The 20,938-nt window shown below is 54.0% G+C and overlaps 1 protein-coding gene across 2 annotated transcripts in view; it reads right to left on the bottom strand.

The window, feature by feature from the left end:
• SERPINH1 (serpin family H member 1) overlaps positions 1–20,938 on the bottom strand; it is a 90,904-nt gene that overhangs the window by 6,828 nt on the left and 63,138 nt on the right. Inside the window, exon 1 of one of the 2 annotated variants that reach the window (XM_062639196.1) lies at positions 198–341. The exons of the other annotated variant lie outside the window; for it this stretch is intronic. The gene's annotated coding sequence lies outside the window, so the exon portion shown is untranslated. Of the gene's footprint in view, positions 1–197; positions 342–20,938 lie in introns of those variants that run through there. 2 annotated transcript variants of the gene reach the window in all.

The raw sequence follows: 20,938 nt of genomic DNA on the forward strand, positions 1-20,938 counted from the left end.
ACTAAATACACCCAGTTTGTGGGGCAGCCTATCCCCTACCCCCCCTCAACTCCAACACAACCTATCCGCGATGCACCTCTGTGCAATCACACCCCATGCACCCCCAACTTCCCTGCCCTATGGGGGGAGCCAGGACCCCGACGCGACCGCATCCCTGCCTGGCATCAGCCCTACCCTAGCGTACCCCGTTCCCTTACCTGCGGGCTGGGGCGCTGCCCTGCGCGGCTCCCTGTGCACCTCGCGGTCCCAACGGCGGGGGTATATAAGGGGTCGGGAAGAAACTTCTGGAAAGTTGGGAAAAGCCTCTTCAAAAGCGCCCCGGGAGGAAGGGGAGGATCAGGGAGAGGAGCCAGGCCGGGAGCCAATGGAGGGGAGCCGAGGCGAGGAGGGGGGGCTGCGGGACGTGCGGTCCTTCTGCCCGCCCGCCCGCCCGCCCGGAGCTGAACGGGAGCAGCGTTCCCGAGATGAAGCCGTGTTTGTGCGGGGGTACGGGGCTGTGGCCCCTGGTATCGGTGTCTTATTGTTGTATCCGAGGGCTGGAGCAGCTCTGCTCTGGAGCCAGGCTGAGAGAGCTGGGCTGGGGCAGCCTGGGGAAGAGAAGGCTCCTGAAGGGGAGACCTGAGAGCAGCTCCAGTGCCTAAAGGGGCTGCAGGGAAGCTGGAGAGGGGCTTGGGACAAGGGCCTGTAGGGCCAGGCCAAGGGGAATGGCTTGAACCTGCCCGAGGGGAGACTGAGCTGAGCTCTTAGGCAGAAGCTCTTCCCTGTGAGGGTGCTGAGGCGCTGGCACAGGGTGCCCAGAGAAGCTGTGGCTGCCCCATCCCTGGCAGTGTTCAAGGCCAGGTTGGACACAGGGGCTTGGAGCAAGCTGCTCCAGTGGAAGGGGTCCCTGCCCGTGGCAGGGGTTGGAGCTGGAGGAGCTTTAAGACCCCTTCAACCCAAACCAGGCTGGGGTTCTATGATTCTATGGGCATCCCCCTGCTCCCAGCACCTCCTGAAGCTGCCTGGTTGTTGGCACGTGAGGGGGGTGACCTGAGCCTGAGCAGTCACAGGCAGCAAATGTTTAACACCTCCACCTCATTCAAACCACATCTTCCCATCTCTCAGGTGCTCCCCGATTTGGTGATACCCCAGAGGACCTGCAGTCATAGAATCAGAATGGTTTGGGTTAGAAGGTACCTTCAGAGCTTATCTAGTCCAGCCCCTTGCAATGAGCAGGGACATCGTCAACAGGCTCAGGTTGCCCTGATGCTTTGCTGTGATCTGATATCCAAGTTACCAGCAGCTGGGGACCTTCCTCATATTACTGTATCCCCAGAGGCTGGTTTTCCATCCATCTCTCCATGAGCATTAACACCCACTTCTCCTTTCCAATGAACATCTTCCCCCCACATCTTCCCCAGTTCCACATTTCCCCTTGTACTTTAGGCATGCGATGAGCAGGTCGCTTACGGTGTGTTTTTCACTGTATCATAACACAGTGGCACAGTCCTCCTGCCTGGCCAATGAGGCAGTTTAGAAAGGCATTAGGGCAGCAAATCCAGCCCCAAAGGGATGCTGAAGGAGTTAAATGCTCGTGCTGCCCAGCGGCAGACTGCCTGGCTGAGAGCTTACAGCAAAGTATGTGCCATAGAGAGTTTCTGTGCTGAGTCACAAGTCCTGAGCCCCACTTGCATTTAACCCTGGCACATTCTAAGCCAGCATGGGATGTTTTTAATGGCAGTCTGGGATACAGAAGTAATCCAGATACCGCCCATTAGATAAGCACCGTCCTCGTCGATGGTTATGTTAGCAGGATGCTGCAGCATTGTGTTTAACTGATGTCTGTGTCTTCCCTTGCTTCTGTTCACCATGTAATCTCATTCACCCTTCCTCATACTTTGGCTTTCCAAGTTTCTCCACTTCCCTTGGAAGATGGGTACCAGCAGGTTACTTCCCCTTGTTGCTATATAGAAACCAGCATCTGATTGTGTCTTCTGGCTTGGGATATTCTGTCCTTAAACCTGGGTTCTTGTCTTGCAAGCACCTTGCATCAGGATCATCTCATCATCTCCCACACAACTCCAGTCCATGGATTCTAGAAGGTGGCATCAAAAAGGGACATTTTCCTCCCAAACCATTCAGATGATGCCGGGTGAGCAGAGACTCCAAGGAGGAGAGGTCTTTAACCAGAGTTTTCCACCAGCTGCAAGAAACCAGCTCCCCAGCACCCAAAGAGCAACACAGTGTGTGTGCTTCTGTGTGTGTTCCTATGCTGGTTTCACTCACAGCACAGTTTGCAGCACTGAGACCTTGATAACAGCGGGAGCAGATAGCGGGAGGTTTGTTCTGCTCACTGCGTGTTTCATCCTGCCTGGGAGAAAGGTTATCCCATCCAACCATTCCCAACAGCCCCACATCCAGCTCTGGGGCAGGAACACAGGAGGGACATGGAGCTGTTGGAGCGAGGCCAGAGGAGGCCATGGAGATGCTGTGAGGGCTCCTTAAGGGGAGACCTTAGAGCAGCTCCAGTGCCTAAAGGGGCTGCAGGAAAGCTGGAGAGGGGCTTTGGGCAATGGATGTAGGGCCAGGACAAGGGGAATGTTTCCAGCTGGCATCCTCCCTGGGCATTCCGCATTCAGGCAGGCACCTTATGCTGCAGTCTTTAATGGTAATGTGCCTAATGGCCTCAGAACCCTGATGTTCAGGGGTCTGCTTCCATCTGGGAGTGATTCAGTGTGAAGGAGAGGTTAAAGTACCTTAAGCATCCTATTTTGTGTGTATTTGCAGCAGTTTTCTATCTTTGTATGTACATAAATGATCAGAACGTGGCCTCAGGGTTTTAACTGCACGTTTGGTGCTTTATTAGTACATTGCCACAGTATAAAAGTGAATTTGCTGATGGTGAGCAATCAATACCCGGTGACACCTCACTGTTGTGCAGCAACAGCATGGACCAGAGCTGAGGAATGGGAAAAGCTCCTTTAAATTCCAGCGTCAGCTGGTTTCCATTGCCAAGCTCTGCCTTGCTCCACCTTCAAACCCTTCCCTGTAACTACTTCCCATGTAAGATTCCTTTCTCTTCCTATGAGTAACATAAACTCTTAAGCTTTTACTCTTCATGTCTTTCGATGCCTCCCAGCACCAAACCCCTTTGGTGCAGGGCTCTGTGCTTCGGTCCTTTAAACGGCTCCATCTCAAACCCAGGAATTTGGAGTTGGATAAAATTAGATTAAGCATTAGGATATTGCAGCTTTTGGCCTGATTTTTGAGTGTTTATTCCGATTTCTTCCTTTCTATCACCAAACACCCCACACTACTCATTCACCCCCCCCAGGGAACTCAATCCTCAGTGCATTGCTGCAGCTCAGCCGCAGTAAATCGGCACTGATTTAGATGCAGACACTGATTCAGATGCAGCAAACGAGTGACTCCCCACAAAGCCATCAGCAAACAGCTTCATCTGGACCGTAAAGATCTTTTTCCAGGGAAAAAAGTGCTGGGAATGGGGCTGATCTGCACTATGGGGGGGGGGGGGAGCTTAGTTGCTCTCGAGTGATTTCCAAGCGCAATAGGGCTTTGCAGGCGCTCCCTGCCCCCACAGTGCCACGTCGGAGATCCTACAGCAATGGGATGCGGGAAGAGGACCGGGAAGGGGGAGCAGCGCTGGGAGTTGCCTTCTTCCGTCTCCACTGCTCCTGTAATGAGAGAGCCCGGCTGCCAAAAGACACATCCACGGCTCCTCCCCTCCAGCCGCCCAGCTCCAAACCGCACTCGTGCATAGGGAAAGACTTGGATTTCTTTTGTTGGGAGCTATTTCCAGCGTGGTTTTGCTCCCTGGGGAGCTTTTGGGTTCGGGGGGGGGGGAGCAGATCTATTGAGTTATAACGTACTTTGATTTAAATCCCCCCCAAAACATCGTTGGATGGGGCTTGGAGCAAGCTGCTCGCTAGTGGAAGGTGTCCCTGCCCATGGCAAGGTTGGAGCTGGAGGAGCTTTAAGGTCCCTTCCATCCCAAACCATTCCATGCTCTGATATCCCTGGACAAAGCAGACTGGGATTTGCAGCCTTGTCCCAGTGCTTGGGCCGGGTGTGTGGGAGCTGCTGGGGTGGAGGGCAGTGAGATGTGAGTGGTATTGGGTGTCCTACCGCCAGCTCCGTGCCCAGCTGTGAAACATCTGGGCGTGCTGTTGTGGTTGGTTGGCTTCTCTTGTTTAAAGCATAGAGGGTTACTAATTCACTTGATTATATATTAAAGGAGCAATTGACTTCTACAGAGGCAAACCCTGCAGTCTAACAGGCTCTTTGGAGAGAACTCCTTAAACACATGCACCCTTTCCTGTAGGCTGCAGTGACCCAGGGCACTGGCCCTTGGTTTCATGGAATCCCAGCCTGGTTTGGGTTGAAGGGACCTTAAAGCTCATCCCTCCTGTTCCAACCCCTGCCATGGGCAGGGACCCCTTCCACTGTAGAGCAGGCTGCTCAGTGGCACTGTGTCATCTCTTAAGTTGCCAGGAAACAGCAGGATTTCTGCTTCCCAGGATCAAGCGTGGTCTGTGGTAGCAATGGAGGCAATCTGTAGGGCACAGAACCTCAATCCCTTCTTGTACCTCTCAGCTTTAACGGGGCAGGGGACTGAAGCTGCTCATCAGATCCCACACTTAGGAGCATGAAGCTCTCAGGAGCTCACTCTGAACCAGATCCCTGGTTTGAAGGACTTTAACCCAGTGCTTTCTCATGCAGTTGCATCCACAGGAGGCAGATGGGTCCAATCTAAAAGGCAAATTAGACTAATTAGTTCCAGAAGGAGATACTAATGGGGATGTACTTGTCATCAGGGACTGTAGGGGTAGGAGAAGGAGTGATGGGTTCAAACTGGAACAGGGGAAGTTCAGGTTGGAGATAAGGCAGAAGCTCTTCCCTATGAGGGCTGCTCCAGTGGAAGGGATCCCTGCCCGTGGCAGGGGTTGGAGCTGGATGGGCTTTAAGGTCCCTTCAACCCAAACCGTTCCATCCCATGATCTTCTTCTTACCTAATGAGCAGGAGTGGGCAGTGAAGGTGAACCAGTGTAGGTCAGCCTGAGGGACCAGTCTGAGATCACCTCCCAGAGGCATGTGAAGAGCCACAGGAACCAGCCAGCATCACGACTCCGGTGGCAGGTGAGTTCCCAATAGCAGTCAAACACCATGGCCTCACCTGCAGGCACATCCCTTGTGTTGGATGAGGGGTTCTCCATGCAGAGCCAGTCAGACCTCCCCTGGTTCTCTGGGTACCCACGTACAAAGGCTTTGGGGTGGATTGTGCTCCTCTGCTGAGCTCGAGGGCAACTTCAGGGTTGATGCTTTAATCTTCCCTTTGCAGCATCCTCCTTTGCCGCTTGCTCAGCTCAAGGCCTCACAGGATGAGGATGTCTTTGCAGGCAGTGAGTCAGGCAGAATCACAGCCCTTTTCCCCCCTTCTGGCTTGCAGCTGTGTCCGGGTCCCAATTTGGCTGGAGCAGGAAGGGACCAGCTTTGAATAGGCAGCACGCAAAGGATGGCAATGAAGCTGAAAGGCCAAATGTCCCATGGATCCATGCCCTGGCCTGTTTGGGCTGCAGCAGCAATGAGCCAAACTCATCTCTGCTGTTCCCAGAGCTGGGGATGCTGGTCCATGGCTTTTTGGGCAGCCACAGGGTGGGTTTGTATACCCTGAAGGTGCAAATCCAGCTTATGGATGCACAAACCCTCTGCAAAGCTTCAGTCGATGTGATGGAGGAGAATAAGGAGCAGGGAAGCCCACTGTGATTGCTCTGGAAAGGGGGGAATTCTCCAGCCGTGGTATCCCACAGGTGTGCAGTGATGCAGCAACGAGGAAGGGGAGCTCAGTGGGGCCACAGCTTCAGCTTTCCCACAAGGCACAGAGCAGGGAGACTCCCTTGATCCCAGTTTGTCATGCTCCCAGAGTTCAAAATCCACAGGCTCTGCAGCCAGCACGAGGCAGAGGGGAGGAATTCCTCTGGTGCTTTCGGGTGGAAAGAATGACATCGGCATGGCCCTGGGGGAGAGCCAGGGTGGGTGATGGGAGGTCGGATCGCAACCCCAGCATCCCCATGGGGATGGGATATGGGGAGGGGAGAAGGGGTCCTTGTGGACAGGCAGGAGTTTGCTGTCTGGTGTCCCCAGCATGAGAAGGACATGGAGCTGTTGGAGCAAATCCAGAGGAGGCCACGAGGATGCTCAGGGGCTGGAGCAGCTCCTGTATGGAGCCAGGCTGAGAACACTGGGGCTGTTGAGCCTGGAGAAGAGAAGCTGTGTGGAGGCCTCAGAGCAGCTTCCAGTGTGTGAAGGGGGCTACAAGGATGCTGGGGAGGGACTCTTCATCAGGGACTGCAGTGATAGGACAAGGGGTGATGGGTTCAAACTGAAACAGGGGAGATTTAGGTTGGGTGTATTCTATGATCCATCAGACAACAAGCTGGGAGGACCCACACGGCCCCTGGCTCCCATGCTCTTTCTGCACTGATACAGGAGCTCTGCTTTGGGGTCATGCTGAACCAAGAGGACTCATGACTACAGGGAACCCTTTCCAGGCTGGCTGGGTGAGCTGCACACTCCTCCCTTCTGCCCCACAGTGACTGGGACCATCTGGAGCTATCCAAAAGTTAACTTAAAGAGAAAGGGAAGTGGTGACTTTTCCAGCCACGTCATCACCATGAGCACCCAAGGTCACCTCAAGGGTAGGCTGCGAGAGCAGGGGGAGCCCAGGGATGTGGGATGCTGTAGCTTCAGTTTCCCCACTATAAGGAGCTGAGGTGGGCAGCAAGGAATGTCCTGTTCGGAGTTTTTAACCCTTTATTACCAGATATGAGCAGAGAAAGCCCAGGAGTGGGAGACTGATCTGCTCAGCATCATGCATGGAGCGAGGCTGCGAGGGGGAATCTCTGATGTCTCGTTAAAGCTGAGCTTTCCTCCTGTGCGATGTTAAAGCCGTTCCTGGCTAGCTGCGTATGGGGACTTTAAAGGGCTGAGCTCTCTGCTTCTCCTTTAAACTGAGTTGAAGCTGTCAGGGAGCTGAGAGAAGGAGCAGAACCGCATCCCCTCCCACAGAGCAGCGCCGTTTTGGCCTTCTTCTGAGGAAGAAGGGATGTAAAAGGAAGCCAGTTCTGACGGAGCAGAAACACCCCTCAAATGGACTCGTTTCTTGGCGAGAGATCCTCTTCCAGCACAGAGCAGAGCAGGGGCGGGCAGCGGGGTGGGTTCAGCATGTGCTGATGTGCACGCATGTGCGGTCACACTTGTATGCAGCACACAAAGCACGCCGCTGCCTGCCTCACCCCTCTTACTGCTGTTCCTCACCGTTGGAAACCATCCCCAAACTGGGCATGGGGATGGGATGCGGGAGCTGAATGCAGGACAGGGCCGGAGCTGGGATGGGGCGGGGGGGGGTTTGCTGTGGTTTGGACTTTGGACGTGCTGGATGCAGCAGTTCTAAGGCAGGAAAGGAGGAGGGGAGAGCGGAGTCTGAGCACAGACACGAGGCACAGGGCCAGCAGGAGCAAATGGCATGTGCGGTTCTCATCGCCCGCACGCTGCGGATGCGGAAGCAAAGGGATGCTGAGGAAGGGGCTTTGACGGCCTCTTTGTCTTCCTGCTCCCCCAGAGGCAACAGAGAAGCTGATCAGAGATGGACAATAGGAGAAGGGGTTCCTCCTTGCCAGTGGCCAGGGCTCTTGGTTGCTGATCCAACCACCTCGCTGTGCTGATCTGGTGGGACCGAACTGGTTTCGTGCCTACATCTGGGTTGCTGTGCCTTTGGTTGGGAGGCCAATGGCACACCGGTCAGGTCCCTTCACATAGGTCAAAATTGGGTCCAGGACCATGGCCCTCATGGCAGTTTAGGATGTATCCAGTCTCCAAGACAAAGGGACTCAGAGGATCATTGAATCCCAGGTTGAAGGGACCTCAAGGATCATCTGCTCCAACCTTTCCATGCAAGGCATGACCCAGACTGGATGCCCAGCATCCTGTGCAGCCCCATCTTAACAGTGTCCAACGCTGGAGAGTCCCCACTTCCCTGGGGACATTATTCCAATAGCTGCTTGTTCTCAATGGGAAAAGTTTCCCTCTTGTGTCCAGTGGGAATCTCCCCAGCAGTAACTTGTGCCCATCACCCCTTGGCTTTTCCCTTGTCAAAAGGGAATCTCCATCTTTATAGCCCCCCTTTAACTCCTGGCACATGGGGATAAGGTCTCCCTGAGCCTTCTTTTCAGGGGAGGATTGGGCACTGCTGGGGACAGGGAGGAGACACCTGAGGGGTTCTTTGCTCCCTGTGTCCTACTCAATTGAAGGCTCCCCGGTTGAGCCAAAGCATTTTTGGTCCTTTCTTAGCAACTTTAGTGCCACTTCCGATGTGTGATGGGTACCTGGGATCACACAAAGTGTTTCATACGTTTAACCATGTGTTTCTGCATGTTTGAACTTCCTTCATCCCAGAATACTGGTTCTGCAGGCAGGACCATTAGCAAAAAGGGATGCCTTTTATACGTCCCGATGCACCAAACCCCCCTTAGTATGCCAGCAGGGAGCTGCAGGATGTGTTTTCCAGCTCCTGCATGGATTCGCAGGGAAAACTTGGCAGGGAAGAGGTGGAAAGCAGGATTTATGAGAGTGCAAGGAGCCCACATGATGCAACCCTGACGCATTCTTGCGGAGCGACGCCTGCTGGTGTCATCTTTACAAGGGCCAGAGCATCCAGATGTCAACGGGCTGCATCCCTCCACGCACAAAAGACTTTTCCAAGGTCAAATCTCCAGCCTGCCAGAGCGCCAGGGTTTGTGCTGCCATGGCAGGAGGGCTGGAAAACTGGATGAGCTTTAAGGTCCTTCCCAAGCCAAACCCGTCTGCGATTCTATTGCAGAGCACATTCGTGCTCCAGGAGGAATTATGTTCATTTGAGAAGCAAAAGCCACTCTTAGCGTTCCATTTTTCCTTCTTTTATAACCCACAGGGAGGAGAGCTGTTAATCAGCCAATGAATTTTCTCTGTTTCCCATTTTGGAATTAACCACAGGGATGAGGCCTGTATTCCTAGAACGGAATTTAGTCTAGAAAGGGTTTTTGTCCTGGTCTTCCCGTATAGGTCTAGCAGCTCACAGGAGTATTTAGTTGTGGGCATAGTCAGGCATGCAGGAGATGTCTGTGGCTGCATTGCTGCAGTAAGAACAGCAAATAAGGGTCCTGGAGCAGGGGGAGCTCTGTAGCTGTTCAATGGGAGATGGCCACGGCGATGCAGGGCTCAGCATCCGGGTGCTGTCACACGAGGGAAGATCTGACTCATCCCATCCACAGATGTCCAAGTGTTTGTGATCTGACTGGGGAAGCTGGGGCTGCCCCATCCCTGGCAGTGCTCAAGGCCAGGTTGGACACAGGGGCTTGGAGCAAGCTGCTCTAGTGGAAGGGGTCCCTGCCATGGCAGGGGTTGGAACTGGATGAGCTTTAAGGTCCCTTCCAACCCAAACCATTCCATGGATCTAAGCATTTGATGAAGTTGTGCAAGGCCGATTGATCTGGTTTAAGACTTGGGGAAACTGAGGCACAGAGAGCAAGTGAGGGGCAGAGGCAGGCATCCTGCACCACTGGTTTGCACTGCTTTCCCTCTCCTGAATGATGCTGAGCACTTCCTAGGGGTTCATAGAGGCATCTTCTCACTCCCTGGACGGATATTCTGCCTGGAGGGCTGGTACCCAGGATGCTGCTCTGCTCTTTGCCACTTGTACTAAGCACCCCTGTGATTACCCCAGCTCAAATCTCACCCAACAGAGATGGATCTCATGGCCAGGCAGGCTTTGTGGTCCTCACAACCCCAGAGCAGCCCTCTCTATCCTTATCTCCTCTCCCTGTTTCTGGCTATTCTGTTATAAACCCCAAGCAGGAGCAGGCTCTTGCTTTGTGTCTTTGTAGCCCCTTGCAGCACAGGGCCGTGATCGATGGTCCTTTGGGCATCCTTCTCCAATGGGGACGCCTACGTTTTGTTGTAGCCAAGGCACTATCTGATTCCCACAGTGGGAGGAGATGCACAAACCGCCTCTCTTTGCACCTCCAGCCATGGGGCTGCCCAAAGGCAGTCCCTGCTCTCAGCCCAGCACACAGCATTCAGCATCTCTTGTGCAGCACCCAGGGTCTGACAGGCTGGAGGAGGCCTCGGTGCTGATGGATTTGGGTTTGCACACAAGGTCTCTTGTTCAGCCTGGGGCAGAGGTGCTTGGTGTGGGAGAGGTGGGGTAGGAGGGTTAGATGAATGGGGAGCGTTGTTTCATTCCTTCAGGGAATGCTGGATCTTTCCCAGCCATGCACAGCTTGGATTCAGTCCTTAAAACCATTTGCACTTCTGGACTCTGGTGGCTTTGCCAGCAAGACCTGTATCTCCGTGCGCTCACTCCTGGTGTGGTACCCAGGGGGATGCTGTGGTTAGAAAGACACGTGTGAATCGAAGCCTTACTGATGCCCTTCTCCTGCATGGGTCTGGCTCAGCCCCATCCAGGTGGGATTTATTTCAAGCTCCTTTGCTGCCTGAACGTAGCAAAGAAGCAGCAAGGAATGAAAGGCAGCTCCTGAGCTTTAAGTTTTAACCCGTTACCCCTTGTCCTATCACTGCAGTCCCTGATGAAGAGTCCCTCCCCAGCATCCTTGCAGCCCCCTTCACACACACTGGAAGCTGCTCTGAGGTCTCCACGCAGCTTCTCTTCTCCAGGCTGAACAGCCCCAACTTCCTATGCGATGCATGTGGATTCCAAAACAAAGCATGAGATGTTTCCTATGTGCTCATGGTTAAGTCTGGACAAGGGGTGATGGGTTCAAACTGAAACAGGGGAAGTTTAGATTGGATCTAAGGAAGAAGTTCTTTCCTGTGAGGGTGCTGAGGCACTGGAATGGGTTGCCCAGGGAGGTTGTGAATGCTCCATCCCTGGCAGTGTTCAAGGCCAGGTTGCACAGAGCCTCGGGTGCCATGGTTTAGTGTGAGGTGTCCCTGCCTAAGGCAGGGGGCTGGAACTGGATGATCTTAAGGTCCTTTCCAACCCTAAGGATTTTGTGATTCTATGGTGGGAGGAGTGACCTGCTGGAAGTGGAGCTCTGTTGATGGAGAGGGAGGTGCACAAACCCATTGCAACGTTACAGGCACGGCTTTGGGAGAAGCGGAGGTTTTGTCCCCGGGGCCATTCCAGGAGATGGAGTTCATTGCTCATTGAGGACAAATGAGGTCAGAAGGGGCAGTTTCCTTGCCAAAGGAGAAATCCATGGCACTTAATGTGAAGGAAACATTTTGGGTCTGTATTTGTTTCGTTCTTCTGCAGTGGGAAAGGGTTTAATGGAGCCTCGGTGACCGTGTTCAGACAAAGCAGCAGGAAACAGGTGAAGGAGATGGAAACAAACTGCCTGTTTGTTTTCCCCCATCCATTTTCCAAGCACATCCCAACTCCAGGGCTATCATCAGCCCCTGTGGCAGCACCTACCCTGGGGAATTAACTGTTTAACTGTGGTTTTCTCCCTAATGGCAGCTCATAGAACAATTGGATCTGCTGGGGGCAATGTTGTGAATCCACTGAGTCACCACCACCTACCTCTGAATCAATTCCCCACTGCCGCAATGAGGATGGCAGGATGAGCCCAGGAGGGTCTGTGGGCACTAAGGAAGGGGCTGTGAAGTGGGAGGTGGGTCACTGGGTGGGGAGATACCCAGAAAGCCCTGCAGGATCCATCTTGGGTACCACAGAGCTGATGTAAAGCGGTGCAAAAACCTTGTGGGCATGGGAAGAGCCAGGCATCATGGCACCATGGGATAGTGATAGTACAAGGGGGGATGGCTTGAACCTGCCCGAGGGGAGACTGAGCTGAGCTCTTAGGCAGAAGCTCTTCCCTGGGAGGGTGCTGAGGCGCTGGCACAGGGTGCCCAGAGAAGCTGTGGCTGCCCCATCCCTGGCAGTGTTCAAGGCCAGGTTGGACACAGGGGCTTGGAGCAAGCTGCTCTAGTGGAAGGGGTCCCTGGAACTGGAGGAGCTTTCAGGTCCCTTCCAACCCAAACTGTTCCATGATGCTGTGGTCCTGTGATCCCAGGATATGCTCTCCAGCAAGTCCTGTAGGGCCTCTTTACCTGTGTTTCCCCATTAGCTGGAGAACCCCAGTGCTCTTGCTTAAGATAAAGAAAACATCGCATGCTTTGGTGTCACCCCTGCGTCTGTGGACCCACATCATCACTGTCCTCAGGGGTCAGGTCAGTTAAAACCCTCTCCCAGCCTTTCTCTTGGCCAATCCCACACCCTGAATCCTGCTCTGGGAATACACTCCTGGCTGCGTGTGGCCACAGCTGACAGCTTCCCATGCTTCAAGGAGTGCCGTAAAGCCACAAGAACCAGCACCAGCATCCCTGTGCTGCTGTCTCTGAGCTCCCCCCCCCCGGCCCGATCCCTGCTGGAGCTGGTGCCTCCACTTGGGAGAACAGTTTTCCTTAGGAGAACGCTCCAGGCTGTGCGTGTCACCATGGGAAAAGCTGCGCCGAGGCGGAAATAGAAGGGGTTAAAAATAGCAGAGCCAGAGGAGATGGGCTGGGTGAGACTCGGCGTAGGGATGGGAACACAGGGACCGAGTTAGCGCCCTGCAGGACTGATTCACACCCTGCTCCTATACGGCGGGTGAGACACCAGCCCTGGGCAGGGCTTTCCCCTGCACGCACTCCCCTCCCCATGCCCGTGGCACTGCTGCTTCTATCCCGAGGGGTTCCCCATGGAGCGGTGCCCAAACACGGCTCGCTCCCTCCATCCCCATTCTGCTCCCATCTCAGCGCATCCCTGCCCCTGCGTGCGGAGCTCGGGGCTGCGGGACCCTCACTGCTCCGTACCCCGCTCTCGCTGCTCCCCCCACTGCCCGGCTCCTGCACCGCGGCTCCGGCCCGGGCCTTTTCCCCCCCCACACACCGTGCCCCAACCCGCACCGCTGTGGGGCCGGGACCGAGCGGGACGAGCTCCGCATCTCGGGTTGCACCGCACAGGTGCCTGCGGGACGCAGCGTGCGGCGGGGTGAGGAGCTGGGAGCGCCCATCGGCAGGGAGAGGGGGCTCTGCTTTGCTCTCCTCCTTGCCCCGGGCAGGACTGACCTGGAGGAGCATCATTCCCTCAGCCAGTGGAAGCAAAGAGCAGCCGGGGCCGGGCAGCAGATGGGTTTGACCTTCCTGGTGCAGGAACCGGAGCTCAAGGGCTCATGGATGTGCACTGGTCCCGTCTCGGCGCTGGTATCGCTCTGTAGAGGGGCTGTTACTGCTCTCACCCATGGATTGTGCTTTGGCTCCTGCGCAGCTCCTGCTGTCTGACCCCAGTGCATCACCCTTTGCCATGGGGGCATCATCAGGGACCCAGCACGAAGCCTCTGTGGTTTTGGTAGGGGTCAAGGATGAAGGCAATATGTTTCTCTTCAAGGCCCAGTTGCTTGGAGCAAGCTGCTCTAGTGGGAGGTGTTCCTGTCCATAGCTGGGGGTTGGAACTGGAGGAGCTTCTGCAGAGGGGCTGATTGTTCTTATTGGGAAGAGTTCTCCTCTTGTGTCCATTTGGAACCTCCCCAGCAGTAACTTGTGCCCATCACCCCTCGGCTTCCGCACGGGACTCCTTGTCAAAAGGGAATCTCCATCTTCTTTGTAACCACTGTTTAACTCCTGGCACATGGGGTAAGGTCTCCCCTTCAGGAGCCTTCTCTTCTCCAGGCTCACCCAGCCCAGCTCTCCCAGCCTGGCTCCAGCCAGGCAGCCCCAAAATCACCCGTGGGTCTCCATGAATGAGGGTTACTTCTGCCCAGCATCTAGCAGAGGGGGGCACAGATGTCAGCGATGCCCTGGGGCTCTGCATTCCTCTTCTTTCCTCATTCATCGTGGTAAGGAAGACACCGAGACCCTGCAACGTATCATTTCAAATGGGATTTATTAGGGTTACCACTAGAAGCAATGACAGTGCAGATTACCCCATGCCCCTCGAGATGCTGAGCACCCTGAACTGTGCAGCATGAATGGATGCAACACCAGCACGCAGCGCGCCGGGAGATCCTAGATGTCTTTTCAGGTCAGTGCTGCTGTTCCGCGAGAGGGCAGAGAGAGGGAGTCCTTCTCCTTCTCTCGGAAGCAACTGCAGGATCCTTTCCACTTGACGAGGGTTCCCGAGACTCCCGAAATCCCAAATTCCAGGAGAGCTCTCTGAACCCCTCTTCTTTTTCCCATGCAAGGAGGGGAGGAAGGAGGAAACAACATGGATCTGCAGGAGAACCTTGCAGGAAGAGTGTGATACAGGAGGGATCAGGAGCAGCTCTCATATAATATAGAATGATCACAGAATGGTTTGGGTTGGAAAGGACCTTAAGATCATCCAGTTCCAACCCCTGCCATGGGCAGGGACACCTCACATTAAACCATGGCACCCAAGGCTTCCTCCAACCTGGCCTTGAACACTGCCAGGGATGGAGCATTCACAACTTCCCTGGGCAACCCATTCCAGTGCCTCAGCACCCTCACAGGAAAGAACTTCTTCCTTATATCCAATCTAAACTTCCCCTGTTTCAGTTTGAACCCATCACCCCTTGTCCTATCACTACAATCCATGGGTGAGAGCAGTAACAGCCCCTCTACAGAGCGATACCAGGGCCAAGAAGGGATCAGTGCACATCCATGAGCCCCTGAGCTCCGGTTCCTGCCCCATTTGCTGCCCAGCCCCAGCTGCTCTTTGCTCTCCTCCTTGCCCCGGGCAGGACTGACCTGGAGGAGCATCAGTCCCGCAGCGAGTGCCCCACGGAAAGGGGATGTCGGGTGCGAGCCGTGTTTGGACCCTGCTCCATAGGGAAACGCTTGGGATAGAGGCAGCAGTGCCATGGGCATGGGGGAGGCTGTGCAGAGGCTGATGTCTCACCCGCCATATAGGAACAGGGTGTAAGTCAATCCTGCAGTGCGCTAACTCGGTCTCTGTGTTCCCATCTCTCTGTTGGCTGCTGGGTCTCATCCAGCCCATCCCTTCCATCTCCGCTATTTTTGAATCCATCTGTGTTCAATGTTTTCTCTCTTCCCACCTTTTCACCCTTTTCCATAATCTTTTGGGGCGTAAAAATCATGGCCTGAGCATCTTCTGTGTATCACGATGTGCTTCAAAATCAGTGGATGTATTGAAAGATGGATGTGCAGCCCTCCTTTGCTGTAGCTGTTAGTCACCATGCCATGGAGTGCCAGACCTCCTGCTTCTGCAGCACATCCATGTCTCCTTGAGGGATGTGCCAGGGTGCAGAGCCCAACCCAAACAGCCATCAATGCCTTTAGCAGGGAATGGGAAGAGCTGGCTCCCTATAAGGCACTAGGAATCAGGAATAAAAAGGGCTGGAGGCATCCAAAGGGGCTTGTTTGTGGTCTCCCACCTAGGTCTGATCCAAACCTGCAGTCTCACATCAAACACCAACCAGAAAGGGTTTGGGCTTGTAGGGAAGTGTTTAATTTTCTTTGATTGGTTTGATCTGAATGGGATGGAGCCAGGCTGAGAGAGCTGGGCTGGGTGAGCCTGGAGAAGAGAAGGCTCCTGAAGGGGAGACCTGAGAGCAGCTCCAGTGCCTGAAGGGGCTGCAGGAAAGCTGGAGAGGGGCTTGGGACAAGGGCCTGTAGGGCCAGGCCAAGGGGAATGGCTTGAACCTGCCCGAGGGGAGACTGAGCTGAGCTCTTAGGCAGAAGCTCTTCCCTGGGAGGGTGCTGAGGCGCTGGCACAGGGTGCCCAGAGAAGCTGTGGCTGCCCCATCCCTGGCAGTGTTCAAGGCCAGGTTGGACACAGGGGCTTGGAGCAAGCTGCTCCAGTGGCAGGGGTTGGAGCTGGAGGAGCTTTAAGGTCCCTTCAACCCAAACCAGGCTGGGATTCTGTGGAGACCAAACATTTTATAGCATCATCGACTCACAGAATGGCTTGGGTTGGAAAAGTCCTTAAGATCACCCAGTTCCAACCCCCTGCCTTGGGTTCCTCAATGCCCCTCAAGCCCTGAGCTCTGCAGTGCATGATCTGAGCTGCCAGCCCCAGTGGTGGTGGTGCAAATGCCAGCAAAACCTCCTGCCTGACCTGAAAAACCCCTTCAGCTCTGACACGAAGCATTTCGTGCTCAGGGAATGGATATTTGAAATGAAACAGCAGGAGCAGCTCCTGCTCACGTCCCCTCCTCTCCTGACTCTGCCAGAGGTTAGGAAAATCCCTGTGGAGTAACTCAGACCTGCTCTAACAACCCCTTGCATTGGGATAACCAACTGAAACCGTATGTTTCCCACTATATGTATATCCAGGACAGAGCCATTCGAGCCTGTCAGCATTATTACAGCTTGTCTATGGTGATTTACCCTGCATCCGAGTGCCTATGAGCACATCTCTGGGTGCCTCACGCTCCCCTTCCTTAAGGACACGGTGCTTCCCGCAGGGATGTGCTGCAGGAAGAGGGAATTAAAGGCACATGGTATTCACTGACACAGCTCAGCAGCACGCTGGCTTCCCAAGGAGCAACAGGGCTCGCCTTCCAGAGGGGGGGGATCTGCTTTACCGTGAGGTGGCAGCTTGCCCAGGGAAAGGCAATGCTGTGCCCTGCCTTGGAGACAGCTGGGATGTATTCCGGAGCCGGATTCCTGCTTCTGTGCCGCAGGGAGGTGGGATATGAGGTTGGGGAGATGCGCCAGGGTGTGCTTTCCCACTTCAGCATCCCTCCTGTAGCCACTCCAGCACTGCGTCCCCAACCCAACCCACTGAGGCTCTGCCTTCCCAAAGGACCCGGCACCAGGGCATACCCACCCTGCGAGCCCGTTTCCCTTGGGAAGTCTTGTTCCCCCTCTAAACCTTATGGCCTTTTGCTTGCAAACACTTTATTTCCATCCTCTTGGCTCTCCCATCTCTGTCCTATAAACGGAAAGGCTTAGACAGACACCGCTGCCCATTTCGGGCTGTGTGACCACGGGACGGATTGAAGCAAACCCAGTCAGATGATCTATCCCAGCACACTCATTAAAGGAATTATTTTCCACTGACCTTCAATCTGTGTCTGCACAGGGATGGGGGCAGGAAAAGGGGGAGCTGGGATGTGTTCAATAGCTGGTGAATGAAAAGCACAGCAGTCCGGGGCACGTCTTTGTCATACCTACATCACTGCCTGGTACACTCCTTATCAGGGCCTGTAGGGACAAGGGGAATGGCTTTAACCTGCCTAAAATGAGCTCTTAGGCAGAACTCCCCATGGCAGGGGTTGGAGCTGGATGAGCTTTAAGGTCCCAAAGCTTTCCATGATTCTGTGATTCTAAAGCTCTTCCAGAAGATGCACACTAGAAAGCAAGCCCAGTTGGTTGTGTAGTAGATGCATTCTTGGGTTCATTTCCCAGCTGCCTGAGCTCAGAGATGTTTCAGTCTCTTTTGATTGCCCCAGATGGATGCTCTCATTTGGGTTGAATTGACACTGAGTTGCCTCACTGTAATCTGCAGCCTTGAAGTCTATAACTTGCCCAAAGAGTATTTGTAAAGGGATGGGGAAATACTCAAGCCCTGCTGAAGTTCCCTTGACATGCCACTCACAATTCCTGGGTCACGAAGAATCAAGTCAACCTGTAGTGAGTGCTATTGATGGGTTCTTCAAGGCATGGCAGGTTTGGAGAGGGAGCATTGATCAATCACTTGCTAAACACCAGGCAAAGGTGATGCTGTTGGTAGGAAGAAAAGGTCAGTGTTGTCTTGGGATGCTTGTCCTGCACGTAGTCCTCCTGCACTCATGTACTTGGGGATGTAATGTTGGGGAACCTTTGGCTGTTGAGCTGTTTGCAGCCCAGTGAAGATACCAAAACAGGGGAGGGAAAGAAAATGATAGGGAATATTGGCAATCAGGAAAGTGGAATTTCTAGGGAAAGATGGATGGAAATGGGATTTTTAGCCAGAAGAAACCAAGTGGAGACTTCAAACGCATAGAAAAACTGGTACAAAGAGGAACGGAATAAACTTTTCCATGCCCAGGATGCACAGGAGGAGCTGTCACAGGTTAAATCCTACCAAGTAAGGTCAGATAGTAGGGAAAAAATATAAGGATGAAGAGGGAGGAGGCTGGAGAGGGCTTGCGCTTCCCATCACTGGAGGTCTTGAAGCACATGGTAGCTATGCCCATACCATAGCTGGGCCTGCCTGAGGCAAGGGATGTCTCCGTGGCTTTTTGAGGGCTGTGTGGTTCCGGGTGAATATGGTTTGTTTAGTCTAGGGACTAAGGAGGAGACAGCACCGTCTATAACCCTACAGGGAGTCTGGAGAGGGAAGGTGGAGTATACGCATTGGAGAGGAAATAAAGGGACTTTGGGATGGGATGGATGAGTCTGGGTGATGGCTCTGAGCATCCGAAGGTCCCAGGCATGGCACTAGCATCTTCTCCGCCTCCCAAAGTGAGGAAACCCCTCACTGAGGCAGCTCCGCAGTCTCTGGGTGAGGTTACGTGCCCCAGTGCAACCGGGGGATGCACCCAGGTTTCCAAGCTCCCATTGAGCCCTCAATGAAGCTTAGGGCAAACATCTGATGAAACCATGGAAGTCCTTGAATTTTGTATGGTTTCAGCATAGGATTAGGGTTTTGACATAGCTCAGGCTTGCTGTGACAGTGGAAGATGCCTCCTAGTGAGCATTCAATCACACACAACCCAACCAGCACAAGCCACGACTGGGGCTGCAAGCACCTGGTCCAGCTCAGACAGGACCATCCTGCTGCAGATGGCTGCTGTATCCCTGTATGTTTGTGACCTCCGTGGTACTTTGCTGCCAACGAGGTCACATCTGCACTCTTTCCTTCCACCTCCAGCTTTCTGAGATCTCCTTTCAGGTTCTGCACCTGAGGAATCAAAGCTTGCCCCGAAGCTTGGATATATGTGAAGGTGTCCCAGCCCATGGCAGGGGTTGGAACTGGGTGAGCTTTAAGATCCCTTCCAACCCAAACCAGTCTGTTATTCTATGATATGACTCTATCCCATGAGTCATGGGCTGTGGCACTGTGGTCATCCCTGGATGTCTCCTTCTTAACACATGGCTGGACCCGTTGGCTGTGCACACGCAGCTCATCTGAGCTTGCAAATAGACTTGAGGTCCCTCGCCATGACTTACCCATCGGTGGTGACCATCACCAAGACAGTGTGTCCATGAGATGTTCTTCTCTCGATGCCCAGTCCCCCAACCCTCGTGATGGAGCAGCTCTCCCCAGTGCTGCAGGATTTCACCTCTCCTCCTTTCCAAAGCATCCATTTGGCAGCAGGGCAGAAACAGGGACTCTTGAGACACATCCCTGCACAGCTCCTGACATCTGGGACCAGAGGAGGTCTCTGCTTCTTGGCTGCTCTTGCCAAGTGCCTGTGATTCCTCCTTGTTGCTTTCCCTGGGGCTGGAGCTGGAGCGCTCCCATGGAGGTGATGGGGTGAGATGGAAATTCCTGCTGGGAATGAGTCACGCTCCGCGTGCCTGGAAAAAGCAACCACTGGCAACTGCTTCCCATCCTGCTGCAGTGCTTGGGAGGGGAGAAGGGCTCGCCAGTTCCTTTGGGATCGCTTTTTAGTTGTTGGCTTGCTTTGTGTTTAATGGGATGCACGGCAGGGCTGAGCGTTCCCTGGGAGGCTGAGAGGGGCTTTGGACAAAGGGCTGTAGGGACCCAAGCCATTATGTGATTAAAGCCATTCCCCTTGGTCTGGCCCTACATCCATTGCCCAAAACCCCTCTCCAGGTTTCCTGCAGCCCCTTTAGGCACTGGAGCTGCTCTAAGGTCTCCCCTTCAGGAGCCTTCTCTTCTCCAGCCCAGCTCTCTCAGCCTGTTTGTGGGGGAGCAGCAGAGCTGGGATCAAATCCCAGATAACTGCCCCATTCCTCAGCACTTTGCACCATGGCAAACACTTGTTTTCCTTCCTATCTTGTAGGAAGAGACGGCCTCATTCCATAGACACAACACTCAAACTGTTTGCTCTCAACCACTGATAGCCAAGCACAAAGGTTTATCTGTGCTGCTGCGTCTTGAAGCATCCTCATGGCCTGGATGCAGCACTTGTGATACCATAGAAGCCTAAACCCTCCCTTTGTCAACCAGCCAATACCTGGGATGGTTTAGGCAGAGAGGGAGCAGCATTAAACCAGCTTTGAGCATGAGTTTTGGTTCTGTGATGGAGCTGCAGAGCATAATCTGTGCTTAACTCCACTGGGGCGCAGGATTCGTGCACCAGGAGGGTAATGAACCACCCCCAAGGGCTGAAGCTGGGGCTGGTGGCTGGAACTTGAGGAAATCCTGTGAGTTTCTAATCTTAGGCTGCTTTGCTTGGGGAGTTTATTTCTTTAAATAGAAAGGCTTAAACGGGATTGACTCCTACAATCCCTCTGCTCTGGACTAGGCTGGAAGCTTTAGTGGCCAGCGATGGGCACGGGCGCTGCGTTGCGGCACATCCTTTCCGTGAAGGGAAAGCAAGGTTTAGGGGGGCTCATTTTCTGCTGGTTTGTCTCATCCAACCAGTTTTGGCCCCAGCTTCAGGCCCGCTCTATAGGTAGTAACAGCCTCTGAGCCTTGTGAAGCTGGGCAGGTAGAGAGGAGTTCTAAATGGCACCTAAGGGAAAGGCTTGAATAGGAGCACAACCCTTGATGAGACACTAGAGAACCCACATCGCAGAAAGCCCCTATGGCCAGAGCCTGTCCTGTTTTGACACAGTTATACCACGGGTCCAGAACATCCCTCACTCTAAATAGAGTCCAATGTGCTGCTGAGCCCGTGGTGGAAGAAGAATGCTCCAGAGATGCTATTGAAAGGATGGTTCTAGATGAGTAAAGGTGGAGGCTTCACCTCCAGGTGAGACACTGCAGTTCCTAATGGGGTCATTAATTCAGAAGAGCTTTATTAACAGTCATCCAATGAGGCAGGAAAGCCAAAGGCAGAAAAAGGCTCTCAGTGTTTAGAAA

This window comes from Pezoporus occidentalis, unplaced genomic scaffold, assembly GCF_034315485.1.
Source record: "Pezoporus occidentalis ecotype Australia unplaced genomic scaffold, CSIRO_AGI_Poc_V1 ctg6, whole genome shotgun sequence".
NCBI lineage: Eukaryota > Metazoa > Chordata > Aves > Psittaciformes > Psittacidae > Pezoporus > Pezoporus occidentalis.